A 21,680-nucleotide genomic window follows, 5' to 3' on the forward strand; every position below is an offset into this window, starting at 1 on the left:
GTTTCTTTATTTTAATATCAATTGTCAGAGTGCATAATCCTCTACAGCAGCGACCAGATATCACTCATTTCTGATTCCAAAGGTAATTGTAAATTACCTTTTCTTTCTCTCACTGCCTGGTAAGGAGGAAAGTTGGTTCTGATCACACAGGGAGTATCACAAAATGTGTGTTTATTTATTGCCTCATCTTAGATAGTTATCACATTTTGATGATAATTTGCAATGTTTTATCAGGAAATAGTGAAGCGTGGCATCAGATTGGATTTAGCTTTTAGGCACATATTCAATAAGAAGTGAAGCTTGTTTAAGCATATGTCTTTCAGAACCTGAGAATATGGAGTGAAAGTATCACAAGAATTTGCCTTATTTTACTTAGGACTTGCAGAGAATAGAGCCCCCATTCTTTTTTTTGTTGTTGTTTGTTTGATTTTGAGAGGAAGTCTCACTCTGTTGCCCGCTCTGGAGTGCAGTGGGGTGATCTCAACTCACTGCAACCTCCATCTCCCGGATTCAAGCAATTCTCCTGTCTCAGCCTACCGAGTAGCTGAGACTACAGGCACCCGCTACCACGCCTGGCTAATTTTTGTATTTTTCATAGAGATAGGGTTTCACTATGTTGGCCAAGCTGGTCTCAAACTCCTGACCTTGTGATCCACCCACCTCCACCTCCCAAAGTGCTGGGATTACAGACGTGAGCCACCGTGCCAAGCCAGAGCCCCCATTTTTTATTGCACTAAGACTATGATTCAGTGACCTTGGTGCTTTATCACTTTGTCTTGAGCACATTTGTTAGGCAAGTCCCAAGACTAATTTTCTTATCACATTGCATTAGGTTGTTTTCATTATCAAACAGTTTATTTGAGACTTCATTAAAATTACAAGTTACTTATTTTACCCGTGTTAGGGATAAGTTGAATGGAATGTTCATAATATACACAGTTGGAATCGCAACCTATACTTTTTGCTGGAATTGTAAATTACTTATGTATTTGCAGTAAATGTAAATATTTTATAATAAGCCTGAGTATATGTTAAGTTTGGGAATTCAACATGATCATTGTCAGTAATTTATAGTTTTCATGGTTATTAAATACGACAGGTAGCTTTAATTATATTGCATAGGAAGGAGTACTACGTGGATTTTGTAATCTAGTTCTCTGTAGTTCACAGCTACATAGCTCCTCTATCCACTTCCCCATGGAAAAACTAGTTTCTGAGTCTATTTATTTTCCCTAATTATGTCAAGGGTCAATATCAATTTTCCAGCAAGACATCAAACAAAGGTAAATGGAGACTCTTCTCTACATCTATTTATTAGACAGCTTTTGAGAGAGCTATTGAAGGGCTTGTTGGGAAAGCCCTTAATGAATTTAAGAGATTTAGAAGCTGATATGCATTCACATGGTCAGCACAGCATCATGCAGTATAACTTACATTTTCAATCATGCTAGCTAATGCTGCTCTCAACACTAGCTGATCTATCTTCACTATGCACGATTACCTAATAACATTTTTCTAGCAAGCCAGAAGATTAATAAGAAAACCGACTCAGAAGATGATGCCAAGTTCTGGACTAAAGCATGTCATAAGTTCGGTTTTGACCAGTAGGTTTGCAGAAGAAATATATTGATACAGCATTGAGTCTTAATGGAGGAAGAAAGTAGCTTCTGTCTTTTAAAATGTTCTAAGATTTTCATGTTGTAGAATAATGATTTGTGGTCAAATTGAGCAAAGTAGTGCAATCTTTCTTGGATGGCAACGTGAACCCCCAGGATATTTTAAAGAGACAAGGGACATCGTGAGAGGATCACTTTAACAGAACTTCCTTGTCAAGGATCCATTTAAGAAGGTAAAGTGTGCTATTTTGCATGGTACATGAAGAAAAGAGTAACTTCAGCATTACCATGGAAGATAAGTGTGTATAAATGCTACAAATAATATTTTTATTTTGAAGCTCTTTATTTTCTTTTGCTCTTGAAAATAAGTATCTCAGAAAGAAAGAAACTTCCAATGTTCTTGAAAGTTTTACATTAAATTTTAAAATGCTGTCCAAACAGCAGTCTTAACACTATAATTTTTGTGTTTTTATATTTAATAGTAGTGAACGGGATGGAGGGAATGGAATTACAATTCACCACCACTACCAAAGCTTGCCATCTCTCAATTTGTTTTGTGTAAAGGGATACTCTTATTTACCAAATATTTCTATTGGAAAGTGAGTCCAAGTTTTCCTTGATCAAAACTTAATTGGTAAGATTTAAAAAGCAAAAACAAGAATAAAGTCAAATTCCCAAACAGAGAATTGATTTCTACTAGAAAGTCAGCATTTTGGGACTTTAAAATGAATTGTGTGTCTGAGGCACTCCCCTCTTTCAATTTGTTGAGCACAGCAGTATCTGGTTGGAAAAAATGTCACCACATCACATCCATGCCTCCTGTGGTAATCCTTGTGGTAGTCTGAGATGTTCTGCTTACTATGAGATGTTCTGCTTACTTGAGGCTGCAAGCTATGTTCAGCCTTGCCACAGCCTTAAGCAACGGGTTGTATTTTATCTCAGAAGACTTGTTTCTCCAGTGAACTATTTAATAGCAACTTTGGCACCTAGTATATAGTAATGTTATTTATTTGTCTTTGTATAGTATTTTCGAGAAGTCATTCTCAAGGTATGGCTTCTAGTCCAGCAGCATCAACATCACCAGGCAATTTGTTAGAACGCAAATTTCTAGGCACCATCCAAAACCCACTGAATTAGAAACTCCAAAGTTGGGGCCCCGCCATCTGTGTTTTAACAAGCTCTCTGGGTAATTCTGAGGCACACTAGAGCTTGACAATCCTGCCGTGGAGTTTTCAAAGTGCTTTTGTTTTGGTGTTAGGTAGTAGGGTACTGATTTTGTTTTTCAGAGGAACCTAAGGCTTAGAGAAGTCCATTAATGTGCTCAAGCTCAGTCAGAGTTAACTAACAGAATTTAGACTTGAACCGTGTTCTTTCTGTTCCAAATTGTCCCATTTTTTCAATCCCATACTTGCCACTCCAGCTTGTCAAAGTAACTAAAACTACGAGAACTTGGGGTTGGGGAACAGACCCAGGCTCCCACCACACAATGTTTTAGGAGTAACTTGCTTAAAGAGGCAAGATTATTTTGCTACTCTTTAGTTGGCAATCAGGAAAGTAAATCTTAATATAGCTGTGATCCCTGTCAAGTCCAAGGAACAGGGTCATGTTCCTGGAGACACTAGATGTGGATCGTAGCTTTCTAGTGATATGCCTACTACACTGGTCATGTTATCTGTGACCACATTCAAGTTTTTCTTATTGCAGGAACGATGCGGTATTTATGGTTCTATATTATAAGTGTGGACTTACTTAAACTGGGTTAATAGGACACACAGTGCAGATCATTAAATTGATATAACTGATGATATAAAACATTAGTTTGGAAAAACTGTTCACAATTTGCTTTCTGTGTTGATGCCACTTTGAAAACAATCTTGACAACTTCTCATTGTAGTCAAGTTCCCTTGACTCTTCTTTCCTTTGGAGTTTTTCAAGGAAACAAAGCTTAAACACTAAGGAGAAAGGTAATAAAATTGCTCTGTTTATAAAACATCAATTCATTTAAAAGTGCTTCCAAAAAGCCTCTAAATTATGCTCATGTACTATTCCCTCACTATGTTGCTTCTGTAATGGATATCTTTTGAAATGTGAAATAATTAATTACTGTGCAGAAGTACTGGGACTCTGTGACTTGGAAAAAAATCAGAGAATCCTTGTAGAAAGTGAGAGAGCCACCCACAAGACTGCCCTCACTTCTGACACCAACTCCAGAGTTCAGGGGTTCCTAAGACCACTTTCAGGTTTGATAATTCACTAGAAGGACTCAGAATTCACTGAAAACTGTTTTACTCACATTTACAGTTTATTATAAGGAAAGGATGCAGATACAAATCAGCCAAAGGAAGAGATGCATGGGGCAGAATCCAAGAAGGTTCCAAACCAGGAGCTTCCAGTTACCCTTCCTCATGGAGTCATGGACAGTGTTGCTTTTCTGGCAATGACATACGACAATACACAGTGAGTATTGCCAACCAAGGAGTTCACCTGAGTTTTGTGTTCATACTTTTTATTGGGGTCTAATCATGTAGTTAACTGCCTGAGCATCTGGCCTTTAGTTTTCAGCCTCTTTGAAGGTAGAGTGGTTACTACATGGCAGAAAGCTGCTATCATAAGTCATGATGTTAGAATGTCTGGTGTGCCCCAAAGCCCTCAGGTAAGCAAAACCGTGCTTCCTACAGACCACCTCCCAGGAGACAAAGGCAAAGGCCAGACCTCTCTTTCGGTAAGGTTAATCTTTTATATACACTCTGAAATTTAACTAGCTTAAATGACTGAATATCTCATCCTTTTCTTTCTCTCACTCCCTGGTAAGGAGGAAAGTTGGTTCTGATCACACAGGGGATATCACAAAATGTGTGTTTATTGTCTCATCTTAGATAGTTATCACATTTTGATGATAATTTGCAATGTTTTATCAGTAAGGAAACAGTGAAGTGTGGCATTGGATTGAGTTCTGCTTTTAGGCACATATTTAAATGTAAGTAATTGGACCTAGAAACAGAAATTCCATTTGACCCAGCAATCCCATTACTGGGTATATATCCAAAGGCTTATAAATTGTTCTATTATAAAGACACATGCACACGAATGTTCATTGCAGCACTGTTTACAATAGCAAAGACTTGGAACCAACCCAAATGCCCATCGATGATAGACTGGACAGGGAAAATGTGGCACATATACACCATGGAATACTATGCAGCCATAAAAAACGATGAGTTCGTGTCCTTTGTAGGGACATGGATGAACCTGGAAACCATCATTCTCAGCAAACTGACACAAGAACAGAAAATCAAACACCGCATGTTCTTATTCATAGGTGGGTGTTGAACAATGAGAACACATGGACACAGGGAGAGGAGCATCACACACTGGGGTCTGTAGGGGGGAACTAGGGGAGGGACAGTAGGGGGTGGGGAGTTATGGAGGGAAAACATGGGGAGAAATGCCAGATATAGGTGATGGGGAGGAAGGCAGCAAACCTCACTGCCATGTATGTACCTATGCAACAATCTTGCATGTTCTTCACATGTATCCCCAAACCTAAAATGCAATAAAATATATACAAAAGTTAAAAAAAATAAAAATAAATGTAAGTAAGTGTTCTGGCTTTCATGCAGAAATCTGTCACCCAACAGTCATTAAACCCAGAGCTACTCTTCCATATATTACACTAACTTTGCCCTTAAACTTCAATATTGCTTCCTTTTCTACCCTAAGGATCGTCTCCCACCTTCTCTGCTCTCCCCACCACTGGTTTAGTCAACAAATGTGGATTAGAAAATAATGCATCCAAATAATTTGTATTTTCTTTTTGTCAAAATGGCTTGGTTAACAACTTTACTTGAAATTATTAGTGTTGACTTATCAGAATGGAAAGTCTTTGCTTTACCTGGTTTCGCTCATTCATTTATTCAGAGTTTTAAAATTTTGTGTGATGTACCAGGTACTGATATGCGCAGAAATATTTGTGCAATACGTCTCCTCCTTATAGTAGGGAGCTTTGTAAACTACACATGACCTCCTTTTATTCTCTGCTACGCACCTCCCTGTGTTCTCGTTCTGTTAGTCTTCTGGAGGGGGTAGAAGTGCTGGGAAGGTGAATATGTAGATGTAAAGAGGTCCCTAAATGATCCGTTCAGCTCCTTTTCAATTACTGTTAAGAACTGCTGTTAGAAGTTTACAATATAAAGGAGGAGACAGAGAAAATAATCGCAGCCTTCCAGGTGAAATACTAATAGAGATATGTTACTAAATGTACTGCAATGCTTGGCTAACATTGTTGGAGTTAGAGAAGCAAGGTAGAGAAATGGATTCTCTGTTAGGTTTTCCAGGAGGTGACAGATTTTCAGGAAAGCTAGTTTAAAACAGAATTGAAAGTGTGTGTGTGGCGGGGGTGAGGAGGGGGTAGGGGGAGATGTGTTCAGTTAGTTTTAAAGCTTACTTTTATTCGTTTAGGGTCCTATGAGTTGATGCTTGTTCAGCACATGTCATAGGTCATAGTGATGATTAAATTGATTGATGAGTTACTGATAGGGATGGGTATTCTAACCATGGTCTCACATATAGATTCAAAGGAGAATAAAATTAGGTAACTTTGCAATAGTAGAAATTTAAAAAATGCAGTCATTAGTTATATAACACCACACAAAAGCATTTTAATGTAAGCAAAAAAAAAAAAAAGCCTTTTCTTTTTCATTAAAAAGAAATCTATATAGATGTAGCCTGAAGAGGATGAAAGTGTCAGTTTTCACATTTAAGGATTTGTACTTTATGAGCCTTGATATGTTAATGCCTCCTTTGGGGTTCTTTCGGATGAGCACATTGCACAGGTGGCCTGCTGAATTTATAGACACAATAACTGAACCGGAGAAAAAAAGAGGCCAGAGCATTTGTGGCACATTGGATGCAGCTGGCTTGGCTCCTTAAGAGCCGACATGAGTTTTATGTGACAAACTCACTTACTGAGTCAGGAGACGCTCCTTTTCCTGGGACCCCGACCTGCTGCTTTTTTCTCTTCCCTCTCTTTAGTACAGACCAGGGTAAGCTCTGAGAGCTGCTTTGTCAAACTATGAAATCAGCAAATTAATTTATCATAATTTATAATGTTCTGAAGCTCTTTGAAAGGAACATCTGTTAAATACAACTTCTCTTTGTAACACTCTAAAACTTGGGTGAGTTAAACAATTAAGGGGCTTGGAAACTTGAAAATATTACAGTGCCTGTGTCTGAAAAATGTTTGAATATGCCAGAGAACTGGCTTTTGTAAATTAAAGTGGTTATTTTATCACCTAATTATAAACACTGCATATACACTTGCCATATCTGTCAGGGTAGGTATGAGGTGTCTGACTGGAATTTCCCCAAGATTATTGGGATAGTTATTGCCAAACATTGTTGAAAATAAAAAAGGAAAATGATTTCTCTCTCTCACACGCACACACACATGCACATATTAAACTTAAAAGATGTGGAGTTAGTTATTAACAAATACTTTTACAGATTCAAAGTGTTCTCCCACCAGTTTAATACTGTAGCAAAAATGGAGGCCCTTTTCAGCACCACTATTAGTTAGAGAGGGTATGATTTATAAAGCAAGAGTCAATGAGAAATAGGGCATTTTCCATACCTTTGCATATTATTTATGAGCAAGACATTATTTTTTTGTTTTTCCTCTATTATTTCCCCTCAGGTTCAAATTTATAGCCAGACTCTGTGCCTTCAGGAGAAGTTGGCAAAGTAGAGAACAAAAAGTAGAAATTATTTGCAAGCCGTTTGTTTTTGGATTTGGTTTTCTAGAAGCTTGAACATTGAGGAGAGCGGCTGGAGTGTGGCCATTCCTTGACACTGAGGTGGCCCTGGAAGCCATGCGCTCCCCACAGAGAGGTGAGAAGTCCTTAGAAGGGAATGTCTAAGAGGTTGGCCCTGGAGGCCGGGCTAAGCCTCAGGTGTCCAGCCTTAGCCAAGAATCCCTTGTGCCACCTGTGGTATACAGCAGGTTTTCAGGGCCTGATGTGAGCTTGGACAAAGAATATCTCTGTATCAACCCATTCAGAGAGAAGTCCAGAAGACGCTTCTTGATGCCCTGGCATTACACCGTACTGTACTACATTTGTAACACCTGCATGGAATAAGGGAAAATATTCCCCACCTTCCAATGGAATGGGGCTCTAACTAGCGTTTGTAGCTTCACATTCTTCTCTGCCTGCTACATTTGCTGAGTGGGCTTGAAGTCTCCTTTTTCAATAACTCTTTCACATTTCCTTGCCCATCTTCCCTATTTCTGTTGTCTCATTTCTAGCAGAAAATGTTCACAGATATTGTTATGTATGTATGTATTCAGTTACTTTTAACTCCATCTATTCCCACAAAGAACTTCAGTAATATAGGAAATTTGCTTAGAAATATTATCAATATAATAATAGTATCCTCTCCACATTGAACAATAAAACAAAGCTATGAAGAATTGTGGACCAATGGATTTGAGACAAGAGCTAAATTTAAATATATCCACTGTTTAAGACAAATGGCCTATTAAATCTTAAGAACATACAAAAGGCTGTGGGTTGGCTATTTGATATTTTCATGAGCCTGTATAGTGTAGTAGCTAATGAATTTGGGCTCTGAGGTTAGACATACCTGAGATTCAGTTCCAGCTTTTCTTAATTCTAACTGTACAATATTAGGCAAGTTTTATTATTTATTTTTTTTCATCTGCTCTACAGAGTTGTGAGGATTGACTGTAAATGTGGGTAAAGCATTGAAGAGTGGCTGACAGAGACTTGATGTTTAATGTTTAATAATTCTATTTAGTATGCTTGCCACTAAAGGGTCTTGCTTTCAAAAATTTAGGATGCGCAAATGTGAGGCAAACAATTGTTATGCTCATAGTAAGTCATGATCCTGGGTTCATTTGAGTTAGACTCCTAAGTATCTCTAACAGAACGATCCTGGGTTCATTTGAGTTAGACTCCTAAGAATCTCTAACAGAACATTTTAGTATTATTACTGTGTGCACTCAGAAAAATAATCCTATACTTCTCTGATATGTTTCTATAATTTAAATGATCTATCAGATTTCTCTCACCTGCAATGAAAAATGAGATATTTTTATAGAAGAAAAACACATCAGCATGACATGTTTTGGCTTGCTTTGTCTAAAAGTAGTTGTGAATTGCACCAAATTATTAACAGTTTTTCTAGTTTTCACTGTTGATTTTGTGTAGTGTGTGTGTGTACATGTGTGTTTGCCTGTGTACTGTGCATGTGCACCATATTCATGCACCTAAAGCAACTTGAAGTTCTTTAACCTCAATAGTTTAATGAATGTTGTGGTTATCACATTGGCCTTATAAGCACTGTGCTTCAATTAAAGAACTAACCAATACAGACTAAATGTACAAAATGACACAAATAGATAAAGCATTTTTAAGCATTGTGTCCAATACATGGCATATGCTGATAGAAATCATTTTTCTTAAAGGGCATTCTATTAAGGGTAATGCTTACTTGCTCTGCAATTTTTTTTATTCTTTAAATATAGCCTTTATTTGAGTAATAATATAACTTCTACCTCTTTCATTTATTTGACATATATATTTTACTTGGGAATGTATTATAGCTCATAAAAAGGATTAGCTAAGAATAATTGAACCTGTACAATGAAGTGAGAAATATATACTGTTAATTACCTGTTAATTTCATATTATCAGATAGTCCACAAAATACATATAACCAATATATTAGTTAGATGCTCCTTCCTCTCTGAAAATGGGTGGAAACCTTGGCCAGATTTGTCTGGCAATGTTGTCTCTTAATTTACTGGTCTGCTTCAGAATGTTTATTTCCCTACATAAGAATTTAATGCAATTTGTAGAGAATTCTGTTTCTCCTCCTGCAAGCAATCAGCGTTCTGTCTTTCAGGTTCTCCTTTTTCATCTTGCTATCTTCCAGATCTAGGCATATTCTGGACTGTAAGAAGATTTGCTCTGAGGATACATGCCGTCTGTGAAACATCTTCTTTTTTACTCTGGGAAGAATGATTGTATTTCTTTAGCCACAGTTTGGTTTTCTGTCTCAAGGAGTTCTCTGTTGAGGTAGAAGGGACTCAGCATGTTCTAGGTCAGGTTTTTTTCTGAAAAAGATTTTTATGTCTTTCTTGAAAAAGTCATAAAAGGAAAAAAAGGAGAACGCATAGTCACAAACTAAATGGTTCAGTTGCAAACATTGCCTCAAATATTTCCTTAAGGCTCATAAGAGATTTTTCAGCAGTAGAATGAGTGAGTCAAAAAAGTTAATATTTGGTAAATTTTTTAATAGAATTTTAGTAACCTAGATAATACATTATTCTATTAGTGGAAATATCTAATTTCAAAGAATAATTCATTGGTTGGCCTTGCTTACAAAAGAGTTTAGTTATTGAGCTAATAATGGGCTTCTCTGACTTCTAAGGATTTATTGCAAAACAGTTAAAACTGTATGCACAGACTTGACTAGAAGGGTAGTCACCTTCATGTTGTGTATATTAATAGTAGACAACAGGCCGGGCACGGTGGCTCATGCCTGTAATCCCAGCACTTTGGGAGACCAAGGCAGGTGGATCACCTGAGGTCAGGAGTTCAAGACCAACCTGACTAACACGGTGAAACCCCATCTCCACTACAAATACAAAAAAGAGAAAGGGCCAGGCCTGGTGGCAGGTGCCTGTAATCCTAGCTACTCAGGAGGTTGAGGCAGCATAATTGCTTGAACCTGGGAGGCGGAGGTTGCAGCGAGCTGAGATAGCGCCATTGCTAGACTGGGTGACAAGAGCAAGTCTCCTTTGCAAAAAATAGACAATAATGAGAAAAACTATGTATGCATTAATTCAAAGTTGTTTAATAAATTATTGGAACAAGCATAATGGAGCACTCTGAAGTAATTTTAATTGACTTATTGATATGAAAAAATGTTTTTGATATAGTTTTAATTGAAAAAAATTACAGAATAGTATTGTAATTTCTATGTTGAAGTTTTAATAAAGTTCCTTAAGCACTGACAAGATTATGAGTAATTTAAAATTTATTGTATTTGCTTTCTGTATTTCATAATTATCTGCAATGAACAGATATTGTGATAAGATAGAATGTTATGCACATAGTTCAATCTTATTAATATTTCAATTGAAAGAAAATTATAAGATAATTTACATAGATTAATTTGCTTTTTTATTTAACCCCACACTGTGAACACTTTTTCCATGACAATAAATATTTATCAAACATTTTTTAAAGTTGCTATCTATTTTATTCCTTAAAGATACAATAGTTTGACCAAACTTGTATCGATGAATAATATGGCTGTTTTAAGGCTGTAGTAAAACTACTAGTCTATATACATCTGCTTACTTGTGAGAGTATTTCATAAGAAAATTTCTGGTAATGGAATTGCTAGACTAGAGAGACTACTAACGTAAAAACACTGTAAAAATCGCTGTTAAAAATATTAGAACTTTTTCCTCCAAATATTCCTCTTAAATCTATCAATTTATACTCAAACCATCAGGGTATGATTGTTGCCATTTACCTAGGCCCTTTATATGGTTTGGCTGAGTCCCCACCCAGATCTCACCTTGAATTGTAATAATCCCCACATGTCAAGGGCAGGACCAGGTGGAGAGAATCAAATCATGCCGGCAGTTCCCCCATGCTGTTCTCGTGATAGTGAATGAGTTCTCACGAGACTTGATGGTTTTATAAGTAGTTACCCTCTTTACTCAGCGCTTCATTTCGCTCCTGCTGCCCTGTGTGTGTGAAGGGATGCCTCCCGGCATGATTGCGAGTTTCCTGAGGCCTCTCCAGCCACGCAGGACTGTGAGTCAAAACTCTTTTCTTTATAAGTTACAGTGTCTCAGATATTTCTTCATAGCAGCATGAGAATAGATTAATACGGCCCTAGAAAACACCATTATTATCTGCCTGTTCAAAATGGAGACTTGAACCATTGTGTGACTTGAATTTAAATTAATTCAAATTAAATAAAATTTAAGAATTAGTTTCTCAGTCTCGTTAGCCATACTTCAAGTTGCACAATTGCTATCTGTGGCCAGTGGTTGCTGTAGTAGGCAACATATACAGACTATTTCTATATTTCAAAAATTTCTATCACATAGTGCTATATTGTGTTGTGCAATAGCATGGTTTTAACGCTTGATAATTAGGCAAATGAGAAACATCTTGTTCTAATTTTCATTTATTTGATTTTTTTCAAGTGAGCCTCTTTAAAACATGATTGTTAACTATGTTTTTCTGTGAATTTACTTTTCTTGTCTTCTCATTTATATACAGTAGAGACTTTATCTTATAAGCTCTTACGGATATTAACCCTTTATGAATATGTTGCACAGTTTTATTTACGGTTTATCTTTCAACTATATTTATAGTGTCTTGCAATATGGAAGTTTAAATATGTGGTCAAATGTGTGAAGCTTTATCTCTGTGGTCTGATCTTAATTTCTATCTAAATACCACCTAAAGAAGTATAAAAATATTCTCTTATATTCCTTTAGTACTTTTAGGTTTTTGTGTGTGTGTAAAAAGTCTATATATATGAGTTTCTTCTTGTTTCCACAAGTAACCAGTTTTTTAAATCATAATTATTGAATACATTCATTTCTTACTAATGCTTCAAATTATCATCATATTGTTTATTACATTTGTCTCTAGTTGTAGTTTTAGATTGATCTGCCTTTGTTTGTGTATGCCATATCAACTTCATTGCTGTAGCTTTATGTTATGTTTTACTGATAGAACAGTTTTCTGATATCTTTTATTTTTCAAAATGTTAATTACTGTTATATATGCATTCATTCATAAAATCTGTAACTCAGATTCTTTCTCTTCGACCACAAACTATTTTTAAAGTTTGTAAATATACAAATAAATGTGTTGTCATTAGATCTGTACAGTTTTGAGGTTTTTTCATCTAAGAGTATCAACTGTTTTTTAACTTTGAGGAAGTACATTATATCTGATGTTCAATTTCATATTTATAGTTTACGTCTGTTTCCGTGCCTGTCAAGAGCATTTTTTATCTTGCTTTGGTCACCTAGTATATAATGTAATTTGCTGTTTTGTGTCATTCAAAACTGTTGATGAGAATTCCTTTACATGTTCGGCAGAATAATTGCTAAAACTGCTAGCAGGATAGAGCCAAGCATACAAGACCATATGGTGTACTCAATTTAATGCCACTTTGTGATTAACTTAGGAGAGTTAAGTAATCTCTAATCCTGTTAAATATGAAAACTATATTTTTAAGATGAAATTACATTATAAAAATTATTTTAAATCATTCAGAAAGGTTTTGAAGATCTTTATTTTCTGCATATTATTATTTTGTATGCTAATCATTATTTACCACTTGATATAGTTTGGATCTTTGTTCCGTCCAAATCTCATGTTGAATTGAAATCCCCAGTGTTGGAGGTGGGGCCTGGTGGGAGGTGTTTGGATAATGGGGACGGATTCCTCATGGATGTCTTAGTGCTGTCCTAGTGATCGTGAGTGAGTTCTCATGATGTTTGATTGTTTAAAAGTGTGTGGCACCTTCCCCCTCACTCCCTCTTGCTCTTGCTCTCACCATGTGATGTTCTGTTCCTGCATCAGCTGCTGCCAGCTGAGGCCCTTATCAGAAGCAGATGCTGGAGTCATGCTGGTACAGCCTGCAGAACCTGAGCCAATTAAACCTCTTTATAAACTACCCAGCCTAAAATATTTCTTTATAGCAATTCAAGAACAGCCTAACACACCATTGATATATACAAGTATTGATTACTGAAGTTGATGATTAGCAGAATGCCTAATAACCAGGCTTTTCATAATAAATACAACATGAATTATCACTTCTTCCCCAATAAACTCCATATTTCTGTTTTCTTTTCCAAAGCTCACCCTTTCTCAAACTCAAATCAAATCTCTTCCATGTGTCCATTTCTGCTGGCACATTTTGCCCAATATTTGGTATAGTTGCTGAAACAATGAAAGTAAACTAAGACTGCCTATGGGGCCGTAAGTCTTGCCACAAAGAAGGGGTAAGAAATCACTCTGCTGTCCTCATCCTTGAATCTAATGTTCAGTGGTGAGCCCTGATAGGGAAATAGCTTGTCTTTTTCTCAGCCATCTCCATATGGATCCCATGACTACTAGTTTGTAGTCCAAGTACCATCCAAGATGAAATCTTGCCCTCAACACCAGGCTTATTTGAGTCCTATCCTCATTTTCTCTTTTATTTCTGGGAAGTTGAAGCCTGTATTTAACCACCACCACTCTGGCTGAGACATTCCCTTATCCCATCTTCCACTGCTACACTAGGTCCAAGATTCCACTGTCTTACAGACAGGTGTTACACTGCTTTCCAGATTTGCATCATTATGGCCCCACCTCATAGAAAGCAATGCATATAGTGTAACAGCTTGAGTTGGGCAGTTCACCATCTCCCGCTTAGGCACTTGGTTGGATTCTTGTTAATTCTGCTTGAATCCAACTCTAAAGTCATTACAGTTTTCACAGACAAAATTGTCCCTGTTCCAAATACAGTTGACCCATAAGCAACATGGGTTTGCACACCCTGGGTCTACTTGTATGCAGATTTTTTTTCAACCAAACACCAAATGTACAGTTTGCAGGATACAAAATATGCGTGTATGGGGGTCTGACTCTGCATTGGCAGCTTCCACTGGTCCTACTGTGGGACTTGGCTATGTGTGGATTTTGGTATATGTGGAGGTCCTGGAACCAATCCTCTGGCTATACTGAGGGATGACTGTACTTATTTTTCCCTGCCAGCTCACTGTTCAGGTAGCTTCAGACATTTTATCTGAGACTATGGAGATTGTGAAGTTTTGCCTTCCTTGCCAAGTTAGCTTAAATATGAAATTATTTTAGTAATTCTTTCGTGTAGTTTGTAATTTATTCCAAACTTCTAAAGTGCAGGAATTATATTTTATTATGTCCCTCATTGTTGTAGTAGCCATATTTTCTGGAAAAAAGTCCAGATGCATGATTTGATAAATTCTATTATACTTACAGGGTAAAAGTACGAATTATTTGAAATGGAACCTGACATTTTTATTCTGGCTATGATGATTTCTTTATTTAAAACATAGTTTTCTTGAAGGTAGTATTAAAAAATGTTTCTTGTTTAAAGTATGTGAATAGCATGTGAAATGCATTGGTTGAAGAAGCATTTTCTTGATTGTAAAAATAATAACTTGTATGGAACTTTGGAATAAAATAAATTACTGTGTTATTTATTTTTTTTCTGAAAATTCTTAGCACTTTGTATTGTGTTGGAGAGACCCTCCCCAATCTGTGCATAGAATAGTCTTTTCAGTATAGCACCTGAAGGGGTCGCTCATGCACAGGATACTTTCTATTCTGTAATACTCTCTTGGTGATGTGTAGTCTTGAATTGAATAGCGAAATATCTTTGAGCAGTGGTAGAAACATTTTGTGTTGCTTCTGAGAGACAGAGCAGTTGAATTCTGTCTTGAAAAAAGGGTTGTTTTCCTAAGAATTGTGTTCAAACTTAGGAATTTAAGGGATATTCTTTTGGTCTTTTCTGAAAAAGTTATTTTCTTGACATTTTCCTAGAAGTTTGTTTTAAGGATAAGAATAAAACCTAGAACACATACACATTAGAATGATTAGATTTTCATAGGCTTTGTTGGAAATGAGGGCAAAGTATTTTCAGACATATATATATTTTCATGGAGACAAAATTTTTTAGGAGATTGGTGGGAAGGGTTATAATTGCATAAGCATAGTTTTCCCCCAAATTTAAAATCGCTTGTATTTTTCTAATTCAAAACATGGCTCAAGAAAGTTTTCTCTTGCTTTACCGTTTATTACTGATTTCACTTTAGGCAAGAATAATGAAAACACCCAGCTCTTGGCAGTTAGATATTATGAGAAAATCTTTTTACAATATTGAGACTTTTTTCTCATTACAAAATGGGACTGATGAATTTCACACAAAAGGGGCTACCTTGGGAATCCTAACACTTGTATGATTGTTGTATATTTTTCTGCTTTTAAAAAATGTGTATGCCTAAATATCCCAGAGTAATGATTATATGATAAAATGTCATATTGCTTTTGAAATGCTTTCAGTCCATTTGTAACAGAAAATTAGATAGAAAGTCCAATTTTCCACATCTCTGAGTAGGCTTCTTTATTTCTAAATTTATGTTACGTAGACTTCTTAAAGTAGTTTTGTAGAGAAAAGTGCAATCCTAGCTTCCTTATGTTTGACTCTTGCATTTTTTAAGCAAGCAATACTCATTGATTACCTAGGAAAGTTTCTTTGTGCTTTGTTAATTTGATAGTATGGGCAATTTATTAGGTGTTTCCTGTTTTTAACTGCAGTCTGATTCTGAAGGAAATGAGCAGAGTCTGTGGCACAGCAGATGAGTCTGTGTCTGATGAGAGCCATGTGGGCCAAACTCTCATTTTTCATAAGTGCTGTCATTTTACAGATGTATGACCTTTTTCTTCTTTCTTCAGAGGAGGAGGGGCTGGGGAAAGAAGATAATGCAGGGTTCATTTGAGAAACTCTTGTAGGCAGATACACAAATCATGTCATGTAAACCAGAACAGGCTAAGGAAAGCTCACATCTCTTTTCCGAAGACAATAACAGGACAGAGAAAGATGGAGTCAAAGATGATTAGGAAAACAGGACTGGTTAATGGATAACAGCAACGGGGCGCCAAGCTGTTCATTTCATTCCATGTCATAAAGATATGAAGCCACACAAGCAAAGGCCAGGTAAAGGTCCCTGAGTGGATATCCAATCAATGCAGATGTAGATTTGTGCTTTGAGACTTTTTGATAGAAGATAATGTGATGCATGGAGAAGTTACTTGTAGCAAATAGAGCTATTCCTTACTTACAAGTTGCAGCATACCCGGAGCTGGCTTCCTAGGTGTGTGGTGTGACCAGTGTAGTCACACAGGGCCCCAAGCCGAAGTGCCAACCACTTGGTTTAATGCTCTGCTGTTGCCCTGAATTTTCATTTTGCATTGGGTTCCACAAACTGGTAGCCAGCCCTGAGAGCCTGCCTAATAAATTGTGGACCTGTATTTTTTACGTTTTTAGTACATGGCACTTTTAATTTCTAAAACCATAGGTTCACATGGACCTGGAAACCAATGGTGGTTTCCACATCATCATGGCGGCCAGCAAGGAGAGCTGTGTTAAGCTCTTGTCTGATCCACCTTTACTTGCTCTAGGTCCAGGGGATTTGTTTGATCAAGACTAAATCTGATGGAAAATTGAGATCAGTTCCACATCATAACTCATGTTTAGGGTAGGGTGAAGAAAAAATTTATTCTTACATTGTTTTTCTATGAAGAACCAAAGTTATGATTCTCTAAACCTGATCTATATGCACACACATGTGAATACACACACAAATGTGCTTATACTTATCTAAGAATAAATTTAATATAAATACAAATTATTTAATAAAAATATAAATTATTAAAAATAATTTATTTCATAACATAAAAACACACTGAATCAGGTAAAAGTTCCATAGATATGAAGAGATATCATTTCATAGGATTTCCTTGAGAAAATAAATCTTCACTATATCATATATTCATTTGGAATAGATATTGTACAATATTATCACACTATTAAAAGGGGTTCATTGAGAAAACAATTATTTTTTTACTTCACTCTTGCTAAATTATTTTTTGATAATGACTGGTTTCTTTTTTAACATATATTTAAACTAGGTCTGACACTGCTAAAATATGAAGTCAGTTTCTCATTTTATTTTGTAGCATGTTTTGGTTTAATTCATCTACTTCATTTTGTCCTGTAATAAACTCTCAGGAGATGTGGGTGCAACTCGTGAAAGCCCAGTGAATTATCTCAGCTGGAGCTTATTTGGCTTCATGATTACAGGAGATTTTTGAATCTGAGCTCCTCAGCAGCAGTTTCCACCTCACATACACAAGAAACTCTTCTTGAGCCTTCCCTCAGCCTGTCTCAGATGCAGGAGTTAATGTTTATTTTGGGGGATGTTACAAAGGAAGAATCTCTTTTACTTTAGTTGATCTTTTCCAAAAAAAGATAACATGCTAGTCAACTATCCATATTGTATCTAGTGATAAATGTTAAGAATGGCTCTGATATCAATGAAATCAACTTCATGTATTCATCTTAAAGAATATTCAATCAATCTAAATGCTTTCCCGTAGGAAAAGTGGACCATTAAATGACAGTTGCCAAGCAATTTCTATTTTACAAATCAATTCCATGGTTAAATTGAGGTATATATTGAAAACAGCTAATCTAGTACATATATCTTAAAAAAAAAAAAAGACCCTACCTCCAACCCAAACTGTTAATTATTGCACAGTCAAGGCTGCAATTAAAGGCTGAAGAGATTTGTCTAGTGAGATAACAGAGGGAGAAAAACAAGGGACACAATCTCTATGGGGCAGTTACATCAGACTTGATAGCTCTCTCACACTTGATAGCTCATCTCATGGATGCTGTTGTTTGTTCTTTAGCAGAATATCCTAGTCAATAGATAGGTAAAAATAAAGCGCAATTGAGATGTGCATCTGCCTGATACTGGAAAGGAATACACCTCTCCAAAAGGTCTGAACCATTCTTTTCTATTCAGAGGCCTCAAGCTCAATGCTTTCTCTTTAGTTAATTCCTTAGAAAAAGGTCACCAATAGCAATATAACTATCCAATCATTTATTTACTCAAAGATAAGGGACTGTATGTAAACTCACTTAAGATAGGGATAACAATTCTTTAAGAAACAAGACTTCTTCATAAGATTTAATTTAAACCAAAAGAATAGAGCTAAGACTAAATAAAGCTATTTTAGAGCAAAGATAAGTGTCTTATATGATATCCTTTTATTTCCATAACAAAACTTCAAGACTCTAAACTTGCAGCTACCTCTAAGATAACACTGATTTAAGTATTATTTTGAAATCTTTTCCACTACTTATCAAAATTTGTTTTTTTAATTTTAATCTTCTTCAATTTTTAAAGTTGCCTATTTCTGATTATAATGATTTTTCCTCTCTTCCTTTTTTAAAAAAAGGAAAGACAAATTCTTTCCATAGTCTCTGAAAGCAAGGCATCTGAAACTGGATCAATTTTTTAGTTCATTTTTTTTAAACTTTACTTTTGAACAGTGCCTTATTTACATAATCCCTTTTAAGAGTCTCCGTTGTATACTTAGCTTAGGTACACTTAACATGTATCTTTCAGCAGTACTTTATCCATCTTGATATGAGGCCTTGGTTATAATCTACCTAGAAATTAAGTCTTTCCTTATTTTAATAGAGTTGCTGTATTATAGTTTCTATACTTGATATTAGAAATATTTTCATCTATTGAAATTGTCAAAAAATGCATAAGAACTGTAATAATAGACTGAGTTATAACAATGGTGATGTTTTGAATTGAGTCTTAAGTTATGTCAAAAAGATGTTTAACAGTTTTTTTGATGCATATAACTGTCATAACTATATACTTGTATATTCTTATGACTTGACGGAAGCCTTTTTCTTTGCCATAAAGATTGAAGATGATCTAAGAAAAGTGTGTCATAGCCACACAACAAAAGTTTGAGGAGTTAGGTGTTGGGAGAAGTTGGGGCTCATGCTTAACTCTCTGCTTGTACTATTTTACTGATTTAGTTAGGCTGAGTTTCTAAATAACATTTTCCTTTTTGCTATTTCAAAATAAATACAAATAACTTTAAAAATCGGCCATGGAATTTAATGAAAGAATTTTATGAGAATCTAAAAACCCTGTGAGTGTTACAAAGGAGTGATCCTAAGATTTTAACCTTTTCAATTAGATCTGATGTGCATGCATATAGATTTAAGTGAAAATTGAAAATCCTGGACTCTCCTGATATGCTAGAATCTTCTCAAACCATTTTAATATGACCCACTTAATCTTTCATTTATATTGAATCTTCAGAAAGACTTGTAGATCCCAATTTAAGCCTTAAATTGCTACCCACATAGATTCTCAGTATTAAGAAGCTCAATGTTACTGAGACAGAGCAGATTTCAGCTTTTACTTCTTAACAAATACAATCATATATCTAACAGGATGTTGGGAATTGACTTCTCATTTTGTGTAATATCTACTAGGCAGCATTCTGAATTGAAAGAATGTAGCAAACTTTCTGCCTTAAGCAGCCATATTTATAGAGTGTAATTTTTAGGCTCTTTGTGCAGAATATTAATAACAAAATATGAAATAATGTCTGTTTTGCTGAACTATAGGGTTGTTAGTTTTAAAATTCAAGCAACATGCAAATCAGAAATAACATCCTAGGACTGGGTCAATCAAAATATTCTACGGGCAGATAATTTGTTTAATAACCATTCATAGGGACCCCCATGTTCTTTTTATTTTTTGGCACAGTTGTTTTCCTTCTTGTCTTCTAAGCCTAAGGCATCTCATTTGCATTTGATTTGCATTTTGTTCTTAATGGAAAAAAAGGGAAAGCAAGCAAATGAGAGAAGGAAAGGAAAAACAGTTCCAGAGATCTAGCAGTAACCAATTCCTTGGTGTTAGCCCGTGCTGTTGAATATTTTATAATTCATAAACTGAAAACACATTATGCTCTGCTTTTCAAACAGGCTTTGTCACATGCCTTTCCTAAACCATTTAAGACATTAGGCTTGTGACTAGGATAAAAAAATACGCATTCTTTATTTCTACATATCTCTTGTGGTGCTACACTGTGGGAATGGAAGAGCAGAGGAGGTGAGAAGGAGGTCTGAAGTGCCTGCTAATCATTTACAGAAGTGAAACAGATTTTGAAAAAATATACGTTGATACTTTTAAAATATCAAGAGTATATGTTGGCTAAAAATTTTCTGATTTCTTAATCATCATCTGGACACAATATTTTGAGAGATGTTACTGAGAGATTTGTTGAACCCCATTGAATTAAGGTCAACTCATCAATTCTTAACAGGAATATAAGTTGATGCTGATTCCTAATAGCTTCTGGAATGCAAAAGAAATGCTGACCTTTAGTCTAGATGTCAGTGGAAGCAAAGTCAAGAGCCAGAGAGTTTGGTTAAAAAATTTATACATTGCTGATAAGAGGTGGAGATTGTTTCTGTGTTTCATATGCTAGAATCCAGAGGCAGTATTTCCAGTTCTGCTCTTGTAAGATCAGAACCAGTCATTTAACCTCACTTTTATTTCTTTGAATGAAAAAATTTATGTTGGCAAATTGTTTTACGGGAGAGAAAATGAAAGCTATGTTAATATAGCATATTAACTCATTGCTGAATGTACAATATAAATGATTTGAATTTTCTAAGAGAAAAATCCCCAGTTAGCTGAAGAACAGATCCGAAAGCAGAGGGAACATTGAAGAGAAGGGCACAGCCTGGCCGTTCTTTGAAAAGCGTTGCCATGGGCCAAGCAGTTTCCAGACAACTGCCCAAGAGCCAGGCAGTGCAGGGATCCTGTAAAACTTCAGCCCTTGAATTCTGTAGTGATAAGAGAGGCTGTCTGGATTAACAACCCTGTCAAGGGTAACCCTCTGAAGTACTTATTTGTTTAGAAAAAGAACCTCATTCATCATCAGGGAGTGATAGAAAAAGGGGCTCTTTGACACCATATCTGAAGGCTACCTGGATGTATGGGCTCTGTGGGCACCTTTCATGAAAAGGAAGAGAAGGAGAAAGGACGCTGTTGCTATTCAGTTTCAACATAGCATTAAAAGGAAATGTATTATACATGTTCACGCTGCCATTTTTATGATGCAGTTTCATCTCTTTTCATTGTAAAGCTCTTTGGGAAAAATTGTATCTCAAAAATCAGATGACATAGTTATGTTTTTAACTAACTTAAAGACACACAAAAAGAAAAATGAGTAAAATTTTTTGACATTAGAATTGCAGTTTGCCTTTTGACGATTTTATTACTAGATCCTTTGAAACCTCTTTTATCAATTTGTCTAGTTTAACATGTGAATATCACATTTATTTGCTTCAATAAAACAATTATAG

Source organism: Aotus nancymaae, unplaced genomic scaffold, assembly GCF_030222135.1.
Source record: "Aotus nancymaae isolate 86718 unplaced genomic scaffold, 86718_ANA_hifiasm-v0.15.2.pri h1tg000033l, whole genome shotgun sequence".
In the NCBI taxonomy this organism is placed as follows: Eukaryota; Metazoa; Chordata; class Mammalia; order Primates; family Aotidae; genus Aotus; species Aotus nancymaae.